Source organism: Onychomys torridus, chromosome 1 (genome assembly GCF_903995425.1).
Source record: "Onychomys torridus chromosome 1, mOncTor1.1, whole genome shotgun sequence".
In the NCBI taxonomy this organism is placed as follows: Eukaryota; Metazoa; Chordata; class Mammalia; order Rodentia; family Cricetidae; genus Onychomys; species Onychomys torridus.
In genome coordinates, this window is record NC_050443.1 from 138,833,926 (window position 1) to 138,853,926 (window position 20,001).

Here is a 20,001-nt window from a genome sequence, read left to right on the forward strand (position 1 = left end):
TTATGGTTATGTCTTATGACTGTTCTTCATGTTTCTGTACCCATTTTTTCTACACTCCTTACTCTTCTATTGGAGAACCCCTGCTATTAAGGTTGCAGTCCACCAGGTCCAGATAGCTCTCCGAGCTTGGTGCAAAATGGAGGACTCCCTTTATCTACGGGTCTTCCTCTTCTCACTGACCTTGTTTGGGGAGTGTCTCTAAGCTCAGATGCCTGACCTTATTTGGAGGACGACCCTGCATGCAGCTCCCTGCAAATGCTGTAGGACTCAACATACAAGGCCTGCTCTTTACTCCCATCCACATGATAATTAGATGCTATGTCATAACCAATCAGCCCTATACTCCCAGAACCCTAAGAACCCTTATATACCTTACCCCTGGAATGATAAAATGATCTGTCTCTCTGAAGCTCACTCCCAGAAGTTCTTCCCATTTTGCTCATGGCCTTCCAAACCCTGCTTGCAGATTTTGCTCTTGTCACCCTCATGATGGTCAATGACCCCTGAGGAAAAGGAGACCCACATCTTCTTATGTACAAGCCATCTATTTTCTGACTTGCCCAACTTCATCTCCTCCCTTTTTCTTTTCCCTACCCCCTTTTATTTTTATTACATACATCTAACATTTCATGATTTCCTTAATCTTTCAACACCACAGACCCCAATAATATCCAACATGATCATTTTATCTTTTTTGTCATCCATTTTTAATGACCAAAGGCTAGCTGTCATCCTTATAATTTCCCTTCCATTCTTAACTTTAATAATAATGAATACTGTTAACCCAAAATTTGAGAGAATCCAACAAGAGTTATTATATAATATTATGGAAATAGAGTTCTCTCTTGAACTTCATTATCTCTTAATAAAAGAATTTAAGAAAGGACTCCAGTGAAAGCTTATGGATAATTTGTTAGTGTCTGAAAGAAAGACCACAGGTCTGGCAAGTTGTAAATCTAGGCAGCTGCTCAAAAGAAGAGAAAGAAGAAGACAAGAAGAAATACATGCCATTTCAGTTAAGCTGGCACAAAGGTCAGAAATATGATGAACAAGTAGCTTATAGTGCAGTGTGTGAGTGTTAGAGGAAAAGTAAGTGAGCCCAAAGTACCAGAAGGAGCATTTGTAGGCTCTGGCCAGGAAAATAAACAAATAAATAATAAATAGTAGATAAATAAACATGTGGACTGAAAGTTTGACTACCGAATTCCTCCAGTCTATTGGGGTAAAACAGTCCTGCAGGGCTACTACATAATACTCTCACTTGAACATTGCAAATACTCCAACTGAAAGACAATGGCTGAAAAAAAGAAACCACTGCTTGATTTGTCTGAAGGACTACAAGGTAACGTATCACAGACATAATTCACTGCAGCACTATTCACAACAGTTAAGCTAAGGAACAAACTGAAGAGTTTTCCAAATGAGGAATGGATAAATACTTGGCATGATTCAATCCCCAGTACCACATAACCTTCACATGATGTGAACATCTGTAATCCCAGTGCTAGGAAATTGGAGGCAGGAGAGTTGGGAGTTACAGACCTTCCTTGACCTATGTAGCAGGTTCAAGGCCAGTGCCAACTATGTGAAAACTTGTCTCAGAAGATGCAGAAGAGGAAGAAGTGGAGCAGCACAAGGGAAGATGTGATACATACTTGCAATTTTATTGAGCCATAATGAAGAATAAAATTATCTATTTAGAAAAAAAAGGAGGCAACTGAAGATTATCATATTGAGTGAATTGGGTCAGACTAAGATGGAGGAATGGCCCACATTTCCTCTCATTTGTGGACCCTAAGTTTATATAGATACAAAAAGTCTTGCATGTGTATGTGATATGAAAGCAGAGGGGAAATAATAGGAGCGATATATATATATATATATATATATATATATATATATATATATATGGGGGAGATCTGTATCTTTTTCGAAATGGAAAGGATAGAAAAACTTAAAATTAAAATTAAGGGATCTGAAGTGAAGCTTCCTGAAAATTTTATGTTCTAGACTTACAACTCTTCTGAATGTCTGGAATTGTTCAAAATAAGAAAAATTCACAAATATATTGTTTGAATCATTGTAATAAATACAATTTCTGGCAGTAAAATATTCATAAGTGGACAGCCATTAAAAACACTGGTTGGACACACAAAGGAACTGGGTTTGATTCCAAGAACATGGTGGCTCACAACCTTCTGTAACTCCACTCACATTGAATCTGATGCCTTCTTCCAGCCTCCATAGGCAAAACACCTATGTTTTTTGGAGGTGTTTTGCCTCCAAAAATAGAAATAAAATAGAAATAAAATAATGAGTATGTTTAAATTATCATAAACATCAAGTTTAGAATTAAAAAGTTCAATAAACAATGGGACTGAATCTTATGAGTATGGTAAACTAAATAAGAAATCCCCTTCAAATTATAATTCACAAGTTTTGTGCAGAAAAAAAAAATGTGAATTTTTCTTCTAGCCCTCTGTCAATCTCCATGAAACTGTAGTAAATACACTCAAACAAGTATTATTTACAAACTAGATGAAAGAAAAGATAACATCAACTAGTCACATAAATGTGGAATTTCTACAGTACTGAAAAACCATAACATCTACTGATTGACAAATTAGAATACACAAGGTAATTCAAATTATGGAGATTGAGAAAAGGAGCAAACACTGTTTCTTCATGTGCCACCCCAGAGAAGCCAGTTAAATCAGACAGTGAGAGGCAAGAGAGATGGGACTTCAGTCACAAAACACAGTGTAAGCTGAAGCTAGGATTACTGAGCTTTCTTCCTTCCAGTTGGCTACAATGTACCATCTCCAATAATTCACAAAAGAAAATGGGGATCTGCTGTGGGATGTTCTGTATGTCAAATGTGTTGCTCTGATTGGGTAAAATAAAGTGCTGATTTTTTTCAATTTATTATTTAAATAAAAAAGGGCAAATGATATAGATATAATAGGATGAAAGGGTAAATTAATGAACTTACTTTTAAAGAGCAACAACTTGTTTAAAATGTTTTACATCGGTATAGATTTTAGTCTATTGATACAGACTTAAAATTAATTTTGTTGTACTGTGTATGTATTTCTACTCTCGTTTGAAGTATTATGTTTATGCAATCATTTAGATTATAATGGATAATTAAGAAATACAGATCAATTAGTCTTTTATGATAGTCAAACATAGTCATGTTAAGTTTTCTAAATATACATAGATATATTTCAGATAGACAGGTAATCTTCAAACACTTCAAAGGTCTAAAGAATATGGCATTTAAAATATTTTTTAAAATTTAGACTTTCTGGACAGTGAGACATGTCTGCTCCTGGCAGCACCGATTTACTTAAGAGAGGAGGATGGGCATTGAAGACACTTCATATGGAATTTATCTTCACCTTGGCAAAAATAGCCATTTGAGAAAGAAACTGTTCTTGCCTGGACTACTTGATCAACTGGACATGCAGGACCCATAGAAAGGTGACCACTAAACTTTGCTTGGCAAAATGGTCCTTCAGGTTCCTGCATCGCAGAGGAAACTGCCAGACATTCTACAGGACACTGAAAAAAGTGACCAAGAGACTCTAGCCCTGAGGGCTAAAGACAAATGCCCCAACTTTACAAAGGAATCTTAGGGGACTGTCCAGGCTGCCAGCTGTCTCTGTCTACCCTACAAGACTCCCGAAAGTTGCTTGCATCCTTCTCTCAGTTCTCAGGTAATATTATATCCTTCTGAAGTCTTTGATATGGTTAAGACTAGATAGTTATAATTTTCTCAGTTATGATACAAGATAAGTTAGGTATAAAACCTTAGACTCACAAATATAAGATATATAGGATATCTTCTTTAATACTGTAACTGTAGTTCTTGCTTGATAATTGTTTTGTTATCTGAAATATTACTATATAAAAGTTAAAACCTTGCTTTTTGAAAAAAAGAAAAAGGGAAGTGCTGTGGGATGTTCTGTATATCAAATATGTTGCTCTGATTGGGTAAAATAAATAAAGTGCTGATTGGCCAGTTGCCAGGCAGGAAGGATAGGGTAGGCAGGACAAGGAGGAGGAGAATTCTGGGAAGTAAAGGCTGGGGCAGGAAGACGCTGCCAGCCGCCACCATGATAAGGAAGATGTAAGGTAGTGGTAAGCCACGAGCCACATGGCAAAGTATAGACTAACAGAAATGGGTTAATTTGAGATAGAAGAAGTAGATAACAAGAAGCCTGCCACAGCCATACAGTTTGTAAACAATATAAGTCTCTATATGTTTACTTGGTTGGGTCTGAGCAACTGTGGGACTGGCTGGGGAGAGAGATTTGTCCTGACTGTGGGCCAGGCAGGAAAACTCTAGCTACAGGGATCTTATGTTATCCACTCAGTCATAGAAGACAAACACAAGAGGCAGCAAAGCCAATGTCCTGGAGCTTACTCAAGCTCAGCATCCTTTTCGGAATCCATGGTTAAGACCTACAAGTCATCTGTTATGAGCAGGAAGTAAATCCTTATGTGTTCAATCCACAATAATAAGATCACATTTTCTTTCATGAGGACCTAAAATCATTTAAAGACATAGTCCACATTTATATATGCAAATGCAATTATCAGAAAAGCTCAAAATTTTGATATAATTATAAAATATGTGTAGGTCAATTGATATTAAGGAGAATAAGATTTTTCTTCATCTTTTTTCCCTTTTCTTTTCTTTCTTTTTTTTGTTTTGTTTTGTTTTTAAGACAGAGTTTCTCTGTGTAGTACTGGCTGTCCTGGAACTCGATCTGTAGACCAGGCTGGCCTTGAACTTATAGAGATCTGACTACCTCTGCCTCCTGAGTGCTGGGATTAAAGGTGTGCACCACCACTGCCTGGCTTGTCTTCATCTTTTACTGTCAGAGCCTTAGCATATATTTATTATAGTTAATTAACTGAGTAATAGATCTGTAGATGTTTAGGGAAAAATTGTAAGTTCAAAACTTTTCAAGATTATGAATATTTGAAATGCATTAAACAATGCCACAGGAAAACAAACTAAAAAAAGTAACAAATAAGTCAAAAGAACTTCATATTAGATGAGGGGAAATTTTAGATGATATTTATTACTCTGTAAGTTCATCATGTCCATATTTACCTGCTCAAAGAAGTTACTATAACTATTTTCTATATTCCTTGGGATATTGTGGTTTGTTTTATAATCTATTTCTGAAGAATGGGCCAAATAAATCGAACATATTTTTTCTACTTCACAAAGCTGAGAAGAATAATTATTTTTCAATGCAAAGAAAACATAATAGTGTTTATAGCAGATATTTGAATGTAAAGATCCTGAGAAATAAGCAAAGGCAGTAATTACTGATTTTATGAGGCTCTACCTGGCTAATTTCTTCCCTGGAATTTCCATTTTTATGGCTCTTTCGAAATTTCTTCTCTTAATATCAGATGTATACACTGGATTTGATGCTAAAACTCTTGAGCATTTAAGGACACTGTGTTTAGTTGTGACCAAGTATTGGACAGTGCTGTGGGATGTTCTGTATGCTGTGAATATGTGTTTCTCTGATTGTTTGGTAAATAAAATGCTGACTGGCCAGTAGCTAGACAGGAAGTATAGGAGAGACAAGCAGATGAGAATTCTGGGAAGAGGAAGGCTGAATCATGATTCTCTATCCAGACACAGAGGGAGCAAGATGACAAGGCAGAACTGAGAAAAGTTACCAAGCCACGTGGCTAAACATAGATGAGCATTATGGGTTAAATTAAGTGTAAGAGTTAGTCAGTAATAAGCCTGAGCTAATGGCCAAGCAGTTATAATTAATGGAAGCCTCTGAATGATTATTTTATATGAGGCTGCAGGACTAAGGGTGAGAGATTTGTCTCAACCATGGGCCAGGCAAGACACAGGAAACCTTCCAATTATAGGACAGTCTGCAGCAAATCCAAGAGACAGTTGACACAGGACTCTCAATACAAAGCACAGAGTACTCAGAGCAGGAAGTACGTATTTAAGGGTTGGGACAATTTCTGCCAAAGTACCCTTGAAATTGATGACTTCTAGGCAGAGTTAATAAGAGTTTTTATTGACAGTGTGCCTGTGGAGACCCTGATTGTCCTGCATGTACTCATGTTCAGTTTAATTGTTGGTATAGTTGCTGTTCTTGCTGTCTTCCCATTGGTGACTGATGTGATGATTTTCATAAGTGATGACAGGAATAGCTCATGTGATTTCTAAAAATTTCTAAAAATGTGATTTCACACAATGAAAACCTAAACAGGGAAACTAGACAGGAGTTTATTGATAATTTTTTAAGTAAAAATGATAAATGTAGAACTTCCATTGCTGACCTTGCCTCTTTCTTTCTGTGCTGATATCGCTCCCACCAACATGGTGAATGTTCCTAAGACCCACAGGATGTTTTGCAAGACATCTGGCAAGCACCAACCCCACAAAGTGACACAGGTCAAGAAGGGAAGGATTATTTGTCTGCCCAGGGAAAGTGGCGCTATGACAGGAGACAGAGCGGCTATGGTGGGCAGACTAAGCCTATTTTCCGGGAAAAGGCTAAAACTACAAAGAGGGTTGTGCTGAGACTTGAGTGTGTTGAGCCCAACTGCAGATCTAAGAGGATGCTGGCTATTAAGAGAGGCAAGCACTTTGAACTGGAAGGCAGTAGGAAGAGAAAGGGCCAAGTGATCCATTTCTAAACTGATCTTGTTATGAAGACAATAAAATCATGAGCTTGTACTCACCTCTTAAAATTGCAAATGTGTAGAAATCATTGTTTTCTATTTCAGTGGTGCTTATATAGCCATGTAATTTAGAGTCCATTTATATAGGTCAGTAGGTAAAAGCCCTTACTGTACAAGCTTGGCAACCTGAGCACATGTCCTGAACCAAGAAGTGGAAGAAGAGAACTGACTTTAACATGTTGTCCTCTGACTTCCACAACCTCTGTCCCACACACATACACACATCATATACACATATAGACACACAATACTAATAAATATTCATTTCTATTTTAATGTGTGATTTCTCTCCCCGTTCATGTTTTTCTACCACATTCTTTCCATAGAGGTTTTATATTTTCCCTAAATGATTTTTACTGTGTCTTGGGCTAGATCGCAAACCCTAGAAAGATACAGAGTAGTTTTTCTAGTTCCATTGCATTTTATTGAGTATGATTTTTACACTATGTGAACCAAGGGGAAATTTTATGGTGTTACCACTAGATGGTGGTAAAGATCAAAAGATGGATGAACTCAGAGTCAAAGTCTTCCAACAGAAATAATCAATCACTTTAAAATAAATTACAAACTTGTACATCAGACACCAATATAAGTAGCTCATTGCCTTCTTATATAACTAGCAATTTTCTAAAAATATGTACTGTCCTAATGTCAGTGTTTAAAAACAGATTACCTGAAAAACAAATCATGGAAATGTTGATGCCAAGGTGCTTACATGCAAAACCTAATGATTCACCCGCTTGCTTGTATTTGTGTTTCCATAAGCCCTCTAAAAAGATTCTCAGCACTTTGCACCATGAGGGAATCACACCTAGCACAGCACAGCTCAGTGCTGCCCTCGGTCAGCACACAATTGCTAACACACAAAAGTGGTGGAGTTTCTTTACTTTGTATCTTGGCCTTTTTCTTTCTGGCATGTTCATCCATTTTCCTCTAACACACGGATAGAATAAACAACATTAGGGTGTTTTGTAATGATTCTAATAGAATATCTATAATTGAATATATTTAGTAGTGTATTTTGGAAATTTTAAATAATGCCCCAGTTGCTCACTTTTTGGTTGGCACTTTATTCAAGGGAGGTTAGTGGTGCTCTCACATGTATGTGATAACCCAGGGAACTTTAGCTACCAGGCAGTTCCACAGACCTTGACCAGAACTTCTTGAGGATCCCATAGTACTTGGGTGAACATGTTTACTGACAGGGAAGAACCGTGGAACTGGGACCACTCAGCATATAGCTCTTACCCTGTTTTTAATCCTTGCCCACCTAGATAATCAACTGGTAATTTACCTATTACTTAAATCATATTGTTTTAATTTTTATTTTATATGTGAGTGTTTTGTCTGCATGTAGTTGTGTGCAACCTGTGCATGTAGTTCATGTGGAGGCCAGAAAAGGGCGTTAGAGTCACTGCAACTGGACTTACAGATTGGTCTAGGCTTCCATGTGGGTACTGGGAACCAAACCCAGGTCTTCTTCAAGAGCAGCAAATGTTTTTTGTTTGTTTGTTTGTTTGTTTGTTTTGTTGTTGTTGTTGTTGTTGTTTCCTTCAGAGCCACCTCTCCAACCCTTTACTTAAAATAAGTAATGCCTTTAGCTTTCTCTGGTGTTCAGTGCTGTGCATACAGACTAGACTAGACACTATTTCTGATATTTTTGAACTTGGAAAATTCTTGAATCTTTAAGTGAAGACAGAAAAGAACCAATAAAGAGATACAAAGTATAGATGTTCATAATTGTCTGGGAAGTGCTATGTTCCACTGAATTCATCAAGTAACAATAGAGAAAGATGAAACAATGGGCAACTTGACTACATCCAGAATTAACTAAAACTCAAGCAGCTGGGAACGGCTCTGAAGGATCTTCTAGACTACATCATTCTGTAGGCAGTCCCACCCCGAGCTTAGCCACTCCTGCTGGTGTGGTCTACATAAAAGGACATGGAAAAGGGATGCCTTTGCTTTTTGCCTTCTTGTCTTCACTCTCACTAGCAAGTTCATCTACCCTGTTCCTGAGGCATTGCTTTGCTTCCCTGGAGCTAGAATCTATTTCTTCAGGATGCCATTGTGCTGGCAGCAGTTCTCTAGGACGTCTCTGGGACTTTAGCACCAGAACGGGACAGCCAGATCCTTTCCCTTCAGGAGACAGTCATTGCTGGACTACTTAGACCATAGCCTGTAAGCCACTGTAGTAAATTCCCTTTATAGTAAATTCATATATTTACTATATTATCATCAAAATGTATATATGTATATGTATATGAAATCCGTCCTCTTCCTCCTGCCCAGCACAGTCGGCTGCCTTTCTTGTCCATTCCAGCACACCTACAGTGAGCTGGGCCCTCCAACACTAATTCAAGCATATGGCTACTGTGGATATGGCTCTGTATAAATAAAGTTCTGATTGGCCAGTGGCCAGGCAGGAAGTATAGGCGGGACAAGAGAGAAGAGAATTCTGGGAAGTAGAAGGCTGGAGGAGACACCACCAGCCGCCACCATGAGAAATAACATGTAAAGACACTGGTAAGCCACACGCCATGTGGCAAAGTATAGACTAACAGAAATGGGTTAATTTAAGATAGAAGAAGCAGATAACAAGAAGCCTGCCACGGCCATACAGTTTGTAAACAATATAAGTGTCTGTGTGCTTTCTTGGTTGAGTCTGAGCGACTGTGGGACTGGCAGGTAAGAGAGATTTGTCCTGACTGGGCCAGGCAGGAAAACTCCAACTACATATGGCCATGAACTGATCTGATCTGGCCCATTCTTCAGAGGAGGTTCTTCCTTCTAAGGCGATTCTAGTTTGTATCAATTTGACAAAAACTAACCAGCACATGTCGCAAACTTATGCTTCCTTTGTCACTGCAAATTATTCTGTGACTTCAGTGTATTATCCCAGTGCAGAAAAGGGAGTTATTGCCTCCAGCAGTCTCCCTTCCTTTCTTTTCTCCCTTTCTCTCTTCTCTCCACACCCTTGTTTTCCCCCCATGAACTGTGCCTCATCTTTTCTTGCCTCACTCTTCCTCTTTCATGCTCTCTTTTTCTTTACTTTTATTTGAAAATAAGCATAAACTACAGCTATTCTATGAACGTGTAGATAAGTTTTGTGCACACTTCTTTAATAGTTTCTTCAATTTTATTGGAATTGGAAAGACCGAAATAGAGCTCAAAATTTAGACATCTGAAAGCAACATATGTAGATGTTAAACATACCACATCTGTGGTATAATGGTATTTGAAAAAAAAAAAAAAAAAACAAGAGTTGAAACATTTGAAATCAATTAGCTGGTTTACATACTGCCAACTCAAATGTTCCAATGGTCACAATCTCCACGAAAGTGCTACCACACTCATTGTTTCCAGATAGAGAAAGGAGCCTATAATTATATTTCCAGTGCACTGCCCCAAACACTCTTTTTCCAGAAGGATAGTTTGGTTAATGACTCAGCCTGGGGACTATGCCTGAGTTTGTGTAGACTTTTCTTTGGGGCCTCAAATACGTGCAATTCTTTTTCTGTCTCTGTGTATGTGTGTGTTGGGGATTTTTTTATTCAATCACACAACTTAATTAAGCTGGAATCACTGCTAATTGCATAAAAGCTACATGTTTATGCCAAAATCAATGAAACTCATATGGAATTTTTGTCACACAAATAAGAAACAAATGTTATGCCTGATATAATAAGGAAATAGGCTGTTATGTGAGTGACGAAGCCTGGAGAGAGGGAAGCCACATTTCCTCTCTGATTCCAGTTGTTAAAGTGGTTTATGCTGTGCCAGGGCCACTTGCATGCTAGACAACAAACACCTCCTCTCTGCAATCCCCTCTGTCTTCCTCCAGGTAGACACCCATGAATCAGAGCTCCAACTGTGTCCAGGTCCTACAAATTCTTCTGTTCATTCACATTGTTGGGTCCCTCATTTTCTTATTTAGAGTTTCTATCACTGTGAAGAAACACCATGACCACAGCAATTCTTAGAAAGGGAAACATTTAACTGAGTGGCTTACAGTTTCAGAGGCTTCGTCCATTATCATAGCGGAACATGGTGGCGTGCGGGCAGACATGGTGCTAAAGAAGGAGCTGAGAGTGGTGAAAGGGGCTACATCTTGACTCCACAGGCAATAGGAAGTGATCTGTGACACTGGGAGTGGCTTGAGCATATATGTGATCTCAAAGCCTGCCTCCACAGTAACACACTTCTGCCGACAAGGCCATACCTACTCCAACAAAGCCACACCTCCTAATAGTGCCACTTCCTTTGAGGGGGCATTTTTTTTTTTCAGACCACCACATTCATCATCTATCTTGCTGGCACCTCTGGGCATAGCCAGCATCTTCCATTCCTTCTCTAATACCATATCTATTTACAGCTCTGGATTCAACATCATTGGCAACAGCAGTACCTCAGCAATTCTTGCTATGTAGAAACATTCAAGCATTTTGCTACTCTTTCTTCTCTCATATTTAATATTTCCATTTTCTTCTGTTATTTTTCATGTTCTTCTTGCTCATGCATTGTCTTCATTTGTATTCTACACTGTCAGAAAAAAAGGACAGCTACTGGGTAATCATTATGCTGCTATGAAAACGAGAACTATTGGATTTGACAATCTGCAAAAGTAAGAACAAAGGTCATAAAACCCATAGCATTTTACTAAATATGAAAATTGGCATTACATTTGTCTTCCTAGTAATAGGAAATGATATGAGATTTCTCATATTATAAGCTGAGTCATGCATTATCATATTAAAGGACAATGTATTGCTTAAGAATGCAACATCGCCCCAGGCAGTGGCAGATGTATGTTATAATATTTTGCGAAGGTTTTTTAGATTCTGGATGCTGATATTCTCATTTACTTTTTATTCATAATCACCATTGTGCTAATATCACACTAAAACATGGACAGTGAGAGGCTGGGTTAGGGCCTTGTCAATGAGAAGAGGCCTCAGTATGAATCAAATTTCCAAACTGATTGGAGTGCTTTTGTGCAGACATTCACCATAGAGACAGTTTTCAGATCTAGAAAGCAGTCAGGATGGTAAATGCAAGAAGGCACATTGTTTTCATGCGAAGACCAATGAAAAGATTTGGAAAGGAGGATCCTTTGGCCTCTGAGCCAACAACCCTAATATGCAGTGCTGTACATAGGGAAGGACCATTTCCATTTGAATGGTTGCATTTGCAGCTTCCCTGAACTATTCCTAACTCTGTCTTTCTGGCCCAGACTGTTGCAGGTACACGGGACAGGATAAAATTTCCTTATTAGACAGTTCACCATTTTTCAAGCTAATTCAGTCTGGAGCCAAGTTTAATCATCCCAGGGTCTATGCTATCTAACAAAATGTATATATAAGAACTGACCAATATTGGTTGACCCATTATTTCAAATTATTTGATTATTTCAAAACATAGATTGTTTTTCTTCCTTTTCTCCTACTTAGTTTAATATAAGGTGTTCTTTTCACTTTCTTGCCAAGTATCAGTCACTTTAGCACCACTATGTGTAACCTTTACAGAATTCTAAACAGTCATAAACACATTGTTTTACTAATGGACACTGTAGCTTAGAAAAGAGAGTTTGCTACCAATGGGCAGCTGTTGTCATTTTAAATGGGAATGTTCCAACCCCCAATCCACACCCCCCATTGACTTCTATATTCAAAAGCTTGGTCCTTAGTTATTGGAACTGTTGTGGGAAGGATCAGGAGGCGTGGCCTTGTTGGAAGAGATGTGTTGCTGGGAGTGGCCTTCGAAGTTTCAAAAGCCCAGACACAGTGTCCCCCTCGGCTTCCTGCTTAGTGGATCAAATAGAAGCTCTTAACTGCTGCTTTAGCCTCAGACCTGCCTGCCTGCTCCCCACCACGATGGTCATGGACTCCCCTCTGAAACTGTCAGCAAACCCTCAACTAAACGTTTCCTTTTATAAGTTGTCACTCATGCTGTATCCTCATGGCAACAGAACAGTCACTAAAGCAGTAACTTAACTAATAAGTAGTAGAGATTTAACTGGAGTACAGTGTCAGTGCCACTGTTGTGTGACTTTTCCTGTGTGATGTGAATAAATGTCTGTTATCCCAGATGAGACACTGATGACAAAGAAGGATGACTCTGAAGTCTAGCTTGGTCAACCTGTATGTTTGCTGGGGTCACTTAAAACGGCATGAGTGACTTAGGGGTAATATATCATGAGCAAAGTTGGTCATCTCAAAAGCTACATCCCTAGAGCTCCCTGACCAGGAAAATGACCTAGCAGGACTGGATCTCCTTCACAACAACTTTTCACTGTTTTTCTAACCTCGAGGAGAGGACTTGTGATTCTAAGTGTCAAGCATTTCCTGAATTTGTTCGTTTGGTTTGCTTCTTGATCTTGTCTGCTTTGTCTGCTCTCTGAGTCTTATGAGCTTCCCTCCTTCCTCTCTCCAAGAGGGAAATTTTCAATTTGAAGGAGAAAGCTTCTGCTCAATGCCCCTCCCCCAGCCCCTATAATACTAAACTCTTAAGTATTAAAAGTATCTTTTCTTCTTCATCTTCGTGGATGGTTGTAGAGAAATACATTATGATTAATCTTCAGACAGCTTTCACTTACCTCTGAGCTTTGAAGTGTTATATATCAAACATAAAATCTCAACTCTGACACCAATTATACTTCCAAGGTATCCAGAGACATGAGTTATAAGTGAGCACATAAAGCCAATTGTTTTTCTAATTCTAATTCTATAATGGATAGTCTAGTTTGGGTGGTAGATAAGTGCATCCAATATATTTAGTACTGAAAGAGTAAGATTTAATGTGAAGTTTTATAGTTTCCACTTCAAATGGGAGTTCTAACTATAAATAAATACATTAAGTTGTACAGACTTTGGGTCTGGTTAATTTTATTGTGTGGTGGCTTTATTTATTTGAAAGTATTTTATAGTAAGGATTGTACATTTTCTTAACTTTCTTTTCACTTATTCTTTGTGTCTCTCACATCATGTGTCTGGAGCCAAATCATTTCCCTGTCCCTTTGTATCCACCCTGTGCCCTTGCAACCTCCCCCTCAAAAATAAAATAAAATTTAAGAGAAAAAAAGAAAGAAAAAACAACAGGAAAATCAATCTCATCATGGAAACTATAGTGTGACTCAGTGAGTCACAAGTAAACTCTGTTATCCATTTATCTTTACTTGCAAGTGTTCATTGCAAAGAGTCCATTGGTCTGTCTGGTTCAAGGCCTCTGGTTTCTAGTACTCTAATTGATGCTGGGCCCTCACTAGTGGTCTTCTTGGATATCCTGTTGCTGCCCTGTGTAGTGAAGGTCCTGCAGCTCTGGGTCAACAGGATTAGTCCCTTCATGTGCTCCAGCAGACCATGGATAGATTGGATGTTGGAGGTGAGCCATTTATAACCCTGCTCCTGGGTCTGGGTAGTTGCAGGGTTGGTCAGCCTGCCAGTTCTCCCCTCCTCAGGGTGAGCTCTCCAGCATTGCTCTGATTAGTTCACCCCCTGCAGCAACGAGCAAGGGACAGAGCCAGTTCTCCTCCTTTCCTGCCTTCAGGGTCTGCTCTCCACAACTACATCATCAGGGGCTGCTCTACTAGGTAGCCCAGCAGAGGTGCAGGGCCCACTCTCCCTAGAGTGCCGGTGAGGAGCAGGACTAGCTCTCGCTCAGGGCCAGTGAGGGGCGGTGGAGCAGGGCCAGATCTCCCACTCTCACATTTTCGGAGCAGATTCACAGGCACCTCTATCAATAGGGTAAGCTATATTCTGCTGCCCAGGGGAGGTACAGGGCTCACTTTTCCGAGTGCTGCAGCTGGTAACGGGAAGGATCAACTCCCTTGCTCACCACCGGTGGTAGGGGAAAGGGGACGAGGGCATCTTTCCCCTGTCCATGCCTCCACATAGCATGGGACAGCTCTCATGCTCACATCCTCAGGGCCGGCTCACCTGCACCTCCACCAACAAGGTCAAATCTACCATGCTGCCCAGGTGAGGAACAGGCCCTGCTTTCCTGAATGCTGTAGCTGGTAAGGGGGAGGATCACAAGTGACAAGGGGCAAGGGGTAAGGGAGCATCTTTCGCCTGGCCGTGCCTCTACCTAACAGAGGAGTAGTGGGCACAGCTCTCCCATGCTCATAACTTCCAGGCTAGCTCACCCATGCCTCAGCCAATAGGGTCGGTTCTACTTCATTGCCCAGGTGAGGAGAAGGTGCCACTCTCCTGCTCTTTTGACCTCAGGATGAGCTTTCCCACTTACTCAGGTGGGGGAGTAAGATATCTCTCCCCACCCATGCTGCCATATGACAGATGAGGGGTGGGGCCAGATCTCTCATACTCACAGTCTCAACCCTGCTCACCCCACCCCTGTCAATAGGGTAGTTCTGCTGTGTTGCCCAGATGAGGTGCATGGCCAGCTTTCCCACGTGTTGCAGCTGGTAAAGAGGCGAGTCAGCTCCCTTGCCAGCTGGGGACAATAGGTAAAGGGAGGAGGGCATCTTTCCCTCGCCCCCATCACTACACCACAGATGAGGAAGGCAGTACCATCTATGCCCCTCTCACTTCCTTGGGGCTGGCTCATTCACATACTGTGGTGCCCAGGAGAGGCACAGGCCCTGTTCTCCAGTGCTGCAGCTGGTGAGGGGTAAGGGTAGGGTTCCCCACCTGCTGCAGGTGATAAGGGGAGAGAGGAGGCATCTTTCCCTCACCACATGGCAGATGTGACCTGCTCTCCCATTCTCATGCCCTCAGGGCCAGTTCTATTGTGCAGCCCAGGAAAGGTATAGGATCCTCTCTCCTGAGTGCTTCAGCTGATGAGGGGCAGGACCAATTCTCCCCAGGGTTGCAACCAGTGAGGGGCAGGAGCAACTCTGTATAGCCCTATCCTGTCAGCTTTTGGTGGTATCAGGAGCCCTGGATGCCAACACAAAGGGCAGCTGCATCAGAACCATGAACCCAGACATGGGCCCCAGCAGCAGCACAGGCCAAGACATCACCATGGCCCTTGGTGGCAATCAAGTCACCCACCCAAGTCAACCCACTCCACATCTCTTTTGCCCCTTTAGATATGCCTCTGTCCATAGGACGAAAATATCTCTCTCTCTCTCTCTCTCTCTCTCTCTCTCTCTCTCTCTCTCTCTCTCTTTCTCCCCTCTCTCTCCCTCTCTCCCTCCCTCCCTCCCCACTTTCTCTTTCTCTATGTGTGTTTGTGTGTAAGACGGAGAGAGAAAGAGAGAAAAGTAATGATAGTGATGCTCGGATTCACATTCTGATAAAATTAACATTTTTACACTTACAGTTTGTAAATCATTCTACATTTTATTTAACTGTATCATCATATCTAATGAAAGTAATATACAGTGGGAAAGTGACATGTACCCTCTGGAGTTAAGAATATAGATCACCTCAACAATCCACTAAAAATAGAAATGCTAATTTAAGTATAAGATGTGGGTTGGGGAGGGGGGCCAGGAGGAGGGAGGACAGGGGAATCCATGGCTGATATGTAAAATTAAATTAATTATAAAATTAAAAAAAGAATTGTGCTAAGGCAGGCAGTGAGAGATAAATGTAAATTGTGACAATGATTGTTTGTTTATGGGAGTCAAGGAAACAAGTGAGGGCATGGGTCCAAAGTTAGCTGACATCAGCAAAATGGACTAAAAGACTATGTTTTGTGATATGGGGCTGAGTTAGGGGTTCAGAAAATTCTAACATCATTTCTAGAAAAGGGGCTTCTAGAAAAACAATGAGTTTAGCTAATAGATGACTTATGCCAGGCAACAGCACTTGGGGGACTCTAGTTTTGAGGAGGTAGGAAAGCTAGATGTGACTTTGCATTTCTGGAACCCTCTCCTGGGCCTTTGTTTTAACTTGGAGGCCTGTTTCTAGGGAAGCCTCTCTCCCTATTAATTATTAAATTTGGATGGGACAGGGGAGGTTTAAAAGGACATTAAGATAGATAATTAGGGACTAAGGAGCTTTTTAGAAGAGTTTATTGTCTGCCATGGACAGACAGAAAGGCAACAGTATGATGGGGGCTTAGAGAAAAATACAGGCCCAGTGCCACAGACAGACAGCATGATGGGTCCCTGAAGACAATCCTAGCCAAAATGGTGGAAAGGGAGCCTCTCCTCTTTTCACATATTATTTTATTCTGTTTATTTTTAATATTTTTGAGAATTTCATATGAAGCTCTGTATTGACATCGTTTCCTCCGCTCCAACTCCTCATGTGTTTCCGTGACTCCCTAGCAAATTCATAACCTCTATTTCTTTATTATTGTATTGTCACATATATATGATTTTTATATCATATATATGTATATATATATATACACACACACATCTATATGTGTATGTAAATATGTGTGTATACAACCTACTGAATCTATTTAGTACTGCTTATGTAAATATATACTTATATACAATGAACATTAAATAGCAACACTGTGTGTGTGTGTGTGTGTGTGTGTGTGTGTGTGTGTGTGTGTTTAAGGCTTACTGCTTGGGATTTGGGATTGAATCATCTATCAGGAGATAGTTGTGGAAAAGACAGATTTTCCCTCCCAGCAACCTCTGATTGCCTGTAGACCTTCATCTAGAACCTGGATTTTGTATGAAATTTCCTACATTTATATAGTCATGTCAACTGGAGTTATCTTAGTGTAGTTAGTAGTTCTTGTTTAGGGACTATATCATGGAGATAAAGGAGTACTGCCTCTATGTCACGTAAAAGACAAAAATCTCCAATCCAGCATCCTGGTCCCGTGGCTCTTACACTCTTTCTCCTCCCTGGTTTGTGATTTTCCCTTGAGCTTCAGGTGTATAGTCTGCATTGCAGATGTATCATTTGAGTCTGGATTCTCAGTGGCTACCTATTTTCTGCATGTTGAGAAGTGAATTTCTGTAATGGTCATTTAGTAGGCTGTAAGTCCATTTGGTTCATAAGTAATCTCATAAAATAGTATGCATCATTGTGGCTTTCACATTTCTTACTGTCACTTATCCCTGCTGCTTCCTTCTCCTTCTGCATTACATCCCTCCCCCTTCTCAGTTGAAGTCCCCCAATTTTTCTCTTTCTACCTTCATAACACCTGTTTTCTATACCCCCCTTTCTGGAGCTCCTCCTCCTCTTCCTTTTCCTTCTCCATGGGGTCTTTTTACTTTGTGGTTTCAGTGTTTACTCCAGGTTATACACTCAATTCTCAAGATTAGGAGCTAAGATCAACAAATGAGAGAGAACATGCAGCACTTGTCTTTCTAAGTCTTCGTCACCTCATCCAGGACATTTTGCAGTTCTATTCATTTACCTACAAATGTTATGATATCATTTTTTTTCTTTACATTTGTCTTGTTACCTTTCTACTGCAGTGACTAAACAGCATGACCCAGACAATGTGTAAAAGAAAGCATTTAATTTGGGGTTCACAGTTGCATGAGGTTAGAGTCCATGACCATGAGGGGAGGGGCCATGGCAGCAGGCAGAAAGGCATGGCACTGGATCCATAGCTGGGAGCTTACAACAATGGGGTAGGCAAAAGGAGATAACTGAGAAGGGCTTTAAAAACACCAAAGCCCACCCCAGAGACTGACCTCCCCAAGCGAGGCTATCCCTCTATTTCTTCTCAAGTAATTCTACCAACTGGTGACCACATGTTCAAACAAGGAGAGTATGGTGGGCTTTCTCATTCAAACCATCACAGCGTCTGAAGAGAATTCCATTGTGTTTATGTGCCACATTTTCATTATCCATCCATCAATTGAGGGCTGTTTAGGTTTTCATTTTCTAACTATTGCAAATAGAGCAGCAATGAACACAGCTGAGCAAGTAGTAGGATGTCAAGTTCTTTGAGTACATACCAGTGAGTGAAATAGCTGAGTGATATGATGAATCTACTTTTAGCTTTTTGAGAATTCCTCACACTGATTTCCACAGGAGTGGAATCAGTTTCAATTTTGCCTACAGTGAATTATGGTCACTTTTTTTCTGTGCATCCATGACAGCATTTGCTATCATTTTTAATGTTATTTTATTTTGGTCATTATCATTCATGTAAGATGACATTTCAATGCAATTTTTATTTTGATTTGTTTTTACTTCTTTCAAAAAGGAATATTCATTTGTTTTATGAAAATGCATATATTCTCTTCGTATTAACCCTTAAAAATTGCTAATTATTACAGAAAAAAGTACTATTACTATGAGGAATGTTTTATAATTCTTAGATGTCATGAACAGACATCATATACTTCCAAAGTTGTTTTGATTTTCTTTCCCAATAGCTAATTATATCAAATACTTTTAAAGTATTCAAGTTTTTCATTGGATAATTTTCCTTCTAAATTCTTTACTTTTGAGTTCTTTGCATACTCTATATATAAATCCTCTATTAGATGTGTATCTGGCAAATATTCTCTCCAGCTCTCTGATCTTCCTTTCCACGTGATTGTTTCATTTGCTATACAAAAGCTTCTTAGCTTCATGAGGTCCCACTTGTCAATGGTTGGCCCTTAATTCTGGAGCAAACAAAGCCCTGAGAACATCCATTCTGTACCCGCACCATATAGGGCACTGCCTATCTTTCCTTCTAGCAGTCTCTGTGTCAGGCTCCACATGATGCTCTTTTATCCAGTTGGAGCTCACCTTTGTTTAGTGTGATAGATACACATCTAGCTCCATTCATTCATATCTGAACAACAAGTTGTCCCAGAACAATTCATTAAAAATTCTGTCTTTCCTGCGGTATTTTGAGTGCCTTCCTCAAATACTGGGTGTCTGTAATTGTGCACACTAATAATTAAATGTTCTATTTTGGATCGTTGACTTACAAGTGCATCTTTATGCCAGTGCAATGGTGTTTTTACTGTCATAGCTCTGTGACATACTTTGAAATCTGGCGTGGCAGTCCTTCAGATTACTTCTTATTGCTTGGAAGTGCTTTGACTGTCTGGAGTCTTTGTGCTTCCCTATGTGTTTTTGTTTTGTTTTTGTTTCTGTTTTTCTCCCTGTGAGAAAGAATGGAATGGAGATTTTGATTGGGTTTGCATTGAATTTGTAGGTACTTTTGGTAGGATGGCCATTTTCACAATATTAGTGCTACCAATCCGTGAGCATAATGAGGTTTTCCCTCCTTCTAGTATCTTCCTCAATCTCTTTCTTCAGAGATTTAAAATTTTTCATACAGATGTCTTTTAGCTCCCTGGTTAGGTTTATTCCTAGTTTTCAAATGTTATTGTGAATTGGAATGCTTCCACATGTCTTTCTCAGCATGTTT

At 39.9% G+C, this 20,001-nt stretch overlaps 1 pseudogene; it reads left to right on the forward strand.

Annotated features, from left to right (window-relative positions):
- The first annotated feature begins 6,376 nt into the window (after positions 1 to 6,376).
- On the forward strand, positions 6,377 to 6,696 carry LOC118579297 (annotated as a pseudogene).
- The last annotated feature ends 13,305 nt before the right edge of the window (positions 6,697 to 20,001 follow it).